Source organism: Camelus ferus, chromosome 2 (assembly GCF_009834535.1).
Source record: "Camelus ferus isolate YT-003-E chromosome 2, BCGSAC_Cfer_1.0, whole genome shotgun sequence".
Classification (NCBI taxonomy): domain Eukaryota; kingdom Metazoa; phylum Chordata; class Mammalia; order Artiodactyla; family Camelidae; genus Camelus; species Camelus ferus.
In genome coordinates this window covers 109226796-109234701 of record NC_045697.1, presented here as the reverse complement: position 1 = coordinate 109234701, position 7906 = coordinate 109226796, and the positions used below count along the sequence as shown (strand labels likewise).

At 42.2% G+C, this 7906-nt stretch overlaps 1 long non-coding RNA gene across 1 annotated transcript in view; it reads right to left on the bottom strand.

Moving 5' to 3' along the window:
• Positions 1-1948: 1948 nt before the first annotated feature.
• LOC116658990 overlaps positions 1949-7906 on the bottom strand; it is a 25521-nt gene continuing 19563 nt past the window's right edge. The window contains exon 3 of the long non-coding RNA XR_004314244.1: positions 1949-3081. This is a non-coding gene — a long non-coding RNA (uncharacterized LOC116658990). The remainder of the gene's footprint in view (positions 3082-7906) is intronic.

Sequence of the window (7906 nt, the reverse complement as noted above, 5' to 3'; positions counted from 1 at the left end):
TCCCACCTTCCATAGCTCCCGGCACTGAAACTTCTACTAGAAACTTTTTCTTCAGGACTTCACTGCTTCTCCTCCGCCTCTTTAAAAGCTGCTTTGACTCATGAGCAATCCTCTGACTCTGGGAATTTGCCCAGATTCCAAGCCTACTGCTTTCTCTTCCTATATTCGCTCCCTCGGGGATCTCACCCACTCTCTGGATTCAAGGACTGCTTCGATGCATTTAACTCCAAAATCTGTCTAGAGAGAGGGCAGCCAGTTCAGGGTTCCAGTGACCCAGTGGCCACCTCCACTCGGCTCTGTCACCACCTCAAATGGAGCACAAGTAGCTGCCTTGGCCAGCTGCCCTGACTGGTGTGGGTGACTTCAACACTGGTCCTTCTACCAGGCCAGAAACCTGGAGACACCAGACACAGTCATCAAGACCAAAGGAGGTAGCACAGAGGAAATGCTCTGTGAATGGTCATGTTCTAGACTTAAGAAGTATTATTGTCACTACTACTGAAATCTTTTCAACTACACCTCTGAAATGTCTATAGACCTTATCTTTTTCTTCATCCTCCTCTCCCAGCCTATAGCTCCCCCGTTCCCTCATGTCTCCTGCATTCTGTTGTCTATCTTCATTAAAATAACATTTCCCTCTCTTACCCTGCAGCTCAGGACTCTTCAATAACTCTTATAATGGGTTGAATTGTGTCCCCCCCCAACAAAAAGAGATGTGTTGAAGTCCCCCAGTACATTAGAATGTGACCTTATTTAGAAACAGGTCTTCACAGAGGTAATCAAGTGTAAAATCATCAGGGTGGACCCTCATGCAATATGACTGGCATCCTTATTTTAAAAAAAGAAAGAAGATTTGGACACAGAGAAGGAAGACGATGTGAAGACGCAAGAACACCCTCTACAAGCCAAGGAATGCCTGAGGCCACCACAGCCCTGAGAAAGAACCAGCTCCGGCCACACACCTTGCGGCACCAAAACAACAGTCCACGTTTCTCTGTTTGGCACTAAAGATCTTTGATTCGGCCCCATCCTCCCTAGTTGACCTTAGTTCCCACGAATTCCCTCCTTAGACCTCCTAGTCAGTCCCTCCTACAATCAGAGCTGTCCCCTCATCTGGAATATGGCTCTCTGCCTTTGCTTGGGAGGTCCTCAGCAGCCTGTCATGCCCTACCCACTTCCCACTTCCATCTTAATCTTGCACATTCTTTAAGCTCTAACATCAGCCCCTCTTCCTCATTTATACTGTCCCTGATTTTCCAGCCTATTGTTTTCTGTCTTCTCTGAACTGTCATGTACTGTTGTCTGTGTCATATAAACTGACATCCGATCACGTCTTGTTCACATACTTCTCTAGTGGTGTCTTGAGTGATGTTCTTCTGTCTAGAGTTAAATTTTAAGTCTCTATTGGAAACCACTTTTCCAGGCACCTTCCTAAATTTATTTCCTCAATAAAATACTTTTTGGGATCAGAGGGGGGGTACAGCTCAGTGGTAGAGGTGTGCTTTAGCATGCATGAGGTCCTGGGTTCAATCCCCAGGAACTCCATTAAAAATTAATAATAAATAAATAAATAAATAAATCTAATTACCCCATCCCCCCAAAATTAAAAAAAAAATCCTTTCATCCAGAGCTGCCCGTGATTCTTGTATTATTTTTATCATATAATAGCCAATCAAATATTACTGAGCATTCGGCTTAGTGAGAAGGACATCTGAAGTGTGAGTCCTAACTCTTCCTTTCCTGGAAGTCACTAGACTTGTTTCCTCACCTCTGAAATGTTACTTCTCAGCACCACCGTAAAGATAAATGGAATAATTCAATGTGAAAGTGATTTTTAAAAGGTAAAGATTCGCTCCAATGTTAGAGCATTATGATCATCTCAGAGCCCAGTTAGCTGCCTTGCTCAGGAAATTATGGGCTTGAATCAAGTGAGCTGGTTCTACACGACTCATGCCACAGGGGCCAATAAATTTCACGACTAATAGAGTGGGAAGAAATATGGAGAAAACCACAAAGCACACCCAGTGAGTGAACAGGGTCAGCTTCATAAATAAAAGACAGATAGCATGCAGTCACCTCAATTTACCTTAAGGCAGGCATCCCCAGCTCTCAGAAGAAATGACTGACAGTCCCTGACAGCATCAGTTCTGGTGCAATAAATCCACCAGGTAATATATTATCCCTAAGCCGAGAGCTGAATGTTTTGCGTTGTATTTATTTGGTAATTTAATCCTCCTGGTTTTAAGACTGAAAGCTAACCAAGAATTGCTAAATATGACTGAAATACAAAAAGCAAGTCAACTTCTGTTGATTTAGACTTACAGTACGATTCATCCCATGAGCCTATTGAATCAAAGATGAACCAACCTCTCACTCCAATTTCCAATGAAGATCAGCGTTAGTGGTGTAGAGTCAATGTGTTTGGTAAGTATTCATATCCGGAAACCACCAAACTTTCCCCAGCCATATGAATTTAGACTTGTTGTTTTTCTTAATTTAAATGTTTCTTCTTTACAGGAATTAAATTAACTTTTTTCTTTTACTTCATCTTTGGAATTTGTTTCACAAACTTTAAATGCTAGCCAATGATTCTGAATGAATTAAGTGATGGTCCTTAAGTTGTGGATGCCAAATGCAGCATTCATGTTAAAAACATAAGTATTATAGCAGGTTTTATGTGTAAAATTCAGAAAGCTGGGCCTGTAACAGGGAAGAACAAATGTGACTCCATATTGGGTCTGTTTCTTTTACTTTAACCTTTCCATTCTATTGCTTTTGCTATGAGTTAATCACTAAAAGGATGTTGCCTCTAAGTTTACATTATACATAATGGCCCATCTCTGGGAATCCTGCCTCCCAGCTAATGAGCGTTAAGCAAAAATACCTTTGTTTAGCTCATAGGAAACATCCTGACCAGGCCCACCTGTGAATGACTGTAGGCAGGAAGAAATTAACACACCCCCTGCGGAGGCTGACTGGAACCAGGAAAAGTTTGACTTTGCTCCCTCCCCTTTTAGTATAAAAGAAGCCTGAATTCCAACTCAGGCAAGGTGGTGCTTCGTGACACTAGTCTACCATTTTCTCGGTCTTCTGGCTTTCTGAATAAAGTCACTATTTCTTGCCCCAGCAACTCGTCCTTCAATTTACTGGCCTGTCGTGCAGCGAGCATTACAAGCTTGGACTCGTAGCAGGCCCTGGGTCTCTACAGCCTGGAAAACAGATGTAGGAGACAAGCAGGAGGTCTGAGTGTGACTCCCACCCTCTGGTCTGCTGGTGAACTCCAGTCCCCACTGACCACCCATCAACAGATCCTCGCTGAACAGCTGAATAATGCAGACTGAAGACTAGAGGACTTGTAGAAAGACCTGGCAGACTTCGGTGAGTGCATTTATCCAAGGAACTTGATGAAAAGGAAATGATTTGGGGACAACATCTAAGAAAAGAAATCTACTTAGTTCTATTTAGATTTAGTTCTAGTGTGGAGCATCCTGTGTGGAATAAGCCCCAAACATGCCAAGAATATTTTGTACTGCATTACAAATGAAAACCAGCTCCCATGCAGATGGAATTCATAATTTTATAACTCCCCAAATCTGGCTATCTCCCATTACAGAAACTGCTTTTAACTATTCAAAGCCACTTCTTAATTATTTCCTATTCTTGATATGTAAAGGCTTTATTAGAAAGTAGTATGAATTCGATCTGTAACAGATGTTTATTAAAAACTCAGCTTTTGTGGGGGGGGGGTGTGGCTCAAGTGGTAGAGCACATGCTTGGCATGCATGAGGTCCTAGGTTCAATCTCCAGTACCTCCTCTAAAAATAAATAAACCTAATTACCTCCTCCACCCCAGAAAAGCCTTATAGAGGAAATCCATTTTTTTTTCTTTCCATGATATTGTTTTAAAAATGAATAAAACATACCTTCTTCTGCAGGGTCTGTAGCTGAAGCAGAGACATTACAGTAAATGTCACAGGAAAAAGGAGGACTTTGCACAGAACACCTCCCCCCACCCCTTCCTGTTTCAGGCTCCCCGATCTTTTCATGTTGTTTTGGTGGGTGGTTTGGCAGCTTGAGTGGGTTTTAGCCTTCAGGCATCAATTACTTTGTACTTCTGGTTTCTGGATTGAGAGTTTGGGGAGGAAGGGGATGGAGGACACTCAAAGGGTAAGTGCTACTTGATGGCTGAAAATAAGGAAAAACAGCAAGAAGACTGCAGTTAACCTCTGCCCATCCTTCCTCTAAGCAAACAGCACCCCATCACATCACTTTATTGTACAACAAGTCACTGTGTGACTTCTGTGTGACCTGGGGCAGAAGAATGCATTTGTCATCTGAGGCTCATTTGTTGTAAAGAGTCTGTGGCACAACAGTACTGGCAGGCGTTGATTCTCTAAAATGGAAAGTTCTGTTATAAAAAAAAAGAAAAAAGACTTCTTCTTAATGGTACCAGGCATCTGGAGACCACGTTCTGTAACTATTTAAGTTTGGTTTTGATCAGTGGCTTCATTACTGGCTAAGATTAAGATGAGAAAGACACCTAATTTTTGCCATTTCTTTTCTGCAGCGATCAAGCTGCAAACATTCAGCCCATTCGAGCACCTTTTTATTCACTTTCTGTGGGTGACTCCTGATTGCTCACGCTAAAAGAAGGGGCTATCCGGGACATGTGCTTAAGTTTCATAAGGGGTTAACTTTTATAATTTCCTTCTTTGGCTCATCTGGCAATTATTAGCAGAATCCATTATACGAGGGAAGCAGAGGGAGCCCTAGACATATGCTGAACAATACAGGGGAACCAGCTGTCCCAGACCTACAATGAGACGTTTCACTCCACCAGCACCAACACCGTGGAGATGACTGCACGCTGAGCTGTAGCCAACACTGCCTGCGGCTAAAGCAAACCGCGCCCTTAACCTTGAACTACAGAACCGACCCCAAGCCCCACTTCTTTTGAGTCCTGCAGTTTCTGGCCCTTTCCCTTCCCCATCTTGTGCTTCCAGTTCACTATTTTCACTCCCAGCAGAATGATAACTAAGACAGGCTTCCCAGCTAGAAAGATGGCCGTGGACCCTCCCATTGTGCCTGGCAGTCCAGGCAAGCTAACTAGATGTAAATCCCCTTCAGTGTGGCTAATGCCTTTTTTATCTCTAAGCAAAGGCTCAGAAAACTCATTCTTTAAGGCAGATTTATAATATAGCTTTGACACCACTGTCGAATGTCTAACACTAATTTAAATAAATTGCATGTGGTCAGCAAGAGACAGTTCTGTCTTTGTTTAGTCTGAGAGGTTATTTTCATGATTAAAGAGACCTGATCTTGTCCTCTTAATTAAGGCGAATGTGAAGGACAGATATTACCCTCCAGCAATGCCCCCAGGATGGGTCATTTTGGTGCTAGTCTGGTCACTGTTGAACTGCTCGGTAGCTGGGGAAGAAATATTATAGGATTTCAGGGGGAGGGTATAGCTCAAGTGGTAGAGCATATGGTTAGCATACACAAGGTCCTGGGTTCAATCCCCAGTACCTCCTCTAAAATCAAATAAGTAAACCCAATTACAGCCCCACTACAAAAAAAGAGAGAAAGAAAGAAAGAGAATTATAGGATTTCAGTATATATAGAACCATACACTGAAAAGGAGTTTTGGGGTTGGTAGCAAGTGTCACTTTGTCCAGGTGGTGCTGAAGAGCCAGGAACACACCTTTCACTGCCAAAAGAATCAACTCTCAGGTCAAGGGGCCATCTTGACTCCCTCAGGAATCTGAGCTGAACTACAGGAGAGGGTCCTACCACAGCCCTAGACCTGGCTTCCCAGGTGAGGCAATCAGTGAACAGGTGGGAGAAGGATGCTTGTGAATGTCTAAAGGTGCCAACCAAGGCTTGAAAATTCCTTCAGGGCTTATGTTCTGCCTTTTATACTCTTGTATTTTTCAGATCATAAAGCAGGGGGCTTGAAACATAATATCTGTTCAATAAATCCTGCTGGCTGGGAGACTGGGCTTGAAACAGCTTTCCTTTCTTCTACCTGATTGGACAGAACCATCTAAAACGAAACGGTGTCTAATCTTTCACATTTTTGGTCTTATGTCAGATCTCTCTTTTCAAGAGTGTTAATCTGAGAGCCTTCCCATTTTGTTTGCCTCTTAGTCCTCAAAATCATCATCCCTGAAAGTCAGCAATGAGGGTCCTAAAAGGTGAGTCCTGATGCTAACGGAAGCTAAACAGGTTAGCAAGACTTCATGTCTCTCTTGATATTTTGGATTAAGTCGGTGGCTACATTTACACGCAAAAACACAGTCCTCAAACAGCAGACATTCTGAAACCTGAAAAACATTAACAATAAGGAGATGGTGATTTAAAAGGCTAATCAGCTCCCATGACTCCAATCGCCTCCAGCATATTTGTACAAATGGCTTTGGTTCCAGAAGTCTGCATGTTGATTCATTTTACTGCTGTTAGGGTGGGAGGGAACCAGTCCCACAGCCTCTATTTGAGAACTTTCTAAACTGTCATAAATTAATAAAGATGTTGACAGACACAATGTTTTTGTTTGACTCAAGGACACATCCTAATCTTCCTGGCCAGCCTTTCTGTCTAAATAAATTTCATCTACACATCCAGTATGTTATTATGAAAAAGAAGAATGTATTGGAAATTTTAGGGAGAGGCGATTTCTGTTCAAGGATTAAGATGAGACTCAAAGGCAGGATATGTAAAAATAATAGTTTTACATGGGAAGGAATGAGTATTCATAAGACAAAATATCTGCCAACAAGGGCTCAGTTTCTGAGGTTGAATTTCCACTCAACTCTCAAAAAAAAAAAAAAGCTGAGTGACCAGTGAACAGTTGGCTCAGTGTCTAGACCTACTTTTCCTTCATTTCTCCTCTATCTGTCTATTTCAAAGTTTGCACCTACCAATTCTTCTAACTCAGAGCAAATACTAGTCATATCAAAGACCTACCATTCTCGCTCAGAGAAAATAAACTAAACTCACAGATAACTTGCAAGGACATTTTCAGACTTGCCAACTGGCTGGTCAGTCTTAAGGTCTAACACATAAGAGCCCAAGAAATAATGCTGGTGACACAGTATGACAGTACTTCAGCCTTGACTCAAGGTTTTTATAACAGTCTCAGAGGGGCCCCTCAGAAAGATACCCTGGAATGCATTTTTTCATGAAACCCAAAAGGAAAACCATCATTGTATTTATCGGCATCATTAGCAGCAGCATCAAAAGCATCTCAAAATATCTAGGAATAAACCTGACCAAGGAGGTGAAAGACTTAAGACACCGGGAAAGAAAAAAAAACTTACCAGCACCTGCCAGCACAAGCCTTTAGATCCTGTATAATCAAGCTAGAGGGAGGGTATAGCTCGGTGGTAGAGCACGTGCTTAGCATGCAAGAGGTCCTGGGTTCAATCCCTAGTACCTCCAATTAAATAAATAAAACTTAATTATCCCCCTACCCAAGAAAAGACAAAACAAACAAATCAAGCTAAAATTGTTTGCTGGGAATTTATAATACAAGATAGATTTGGCGTAAACCAAGCAGTGTCATTTTTCATGGAGTAAGAAGGAGAGAAGGAGAAAGTCCTGATAATGTTATCTTCCCAGAGTTCAGGATTTCAAGATGATGTTTTTCAAGGGCATTGCTGTATTACCAGATTGGGTTATCTCTGTTGACAGGCCAAATTCTCAACACAAAAGCTGGAGAGGTGGTGAGTTACTGCTGCTCAGAAAAGGCCAAATAAACAGATCATTCCCAAGCCCCAAGACAAATATCCAGCTTCTTTCTAGAGTAAGCAGTGGACAGAAATTCCAAGGCCAGAAGTCAACCCAAGCGCAGACCAAAGAAAAGATCCGAGTGTATGTTAATTCTCAGGGAGACTCCATAACCCATTTA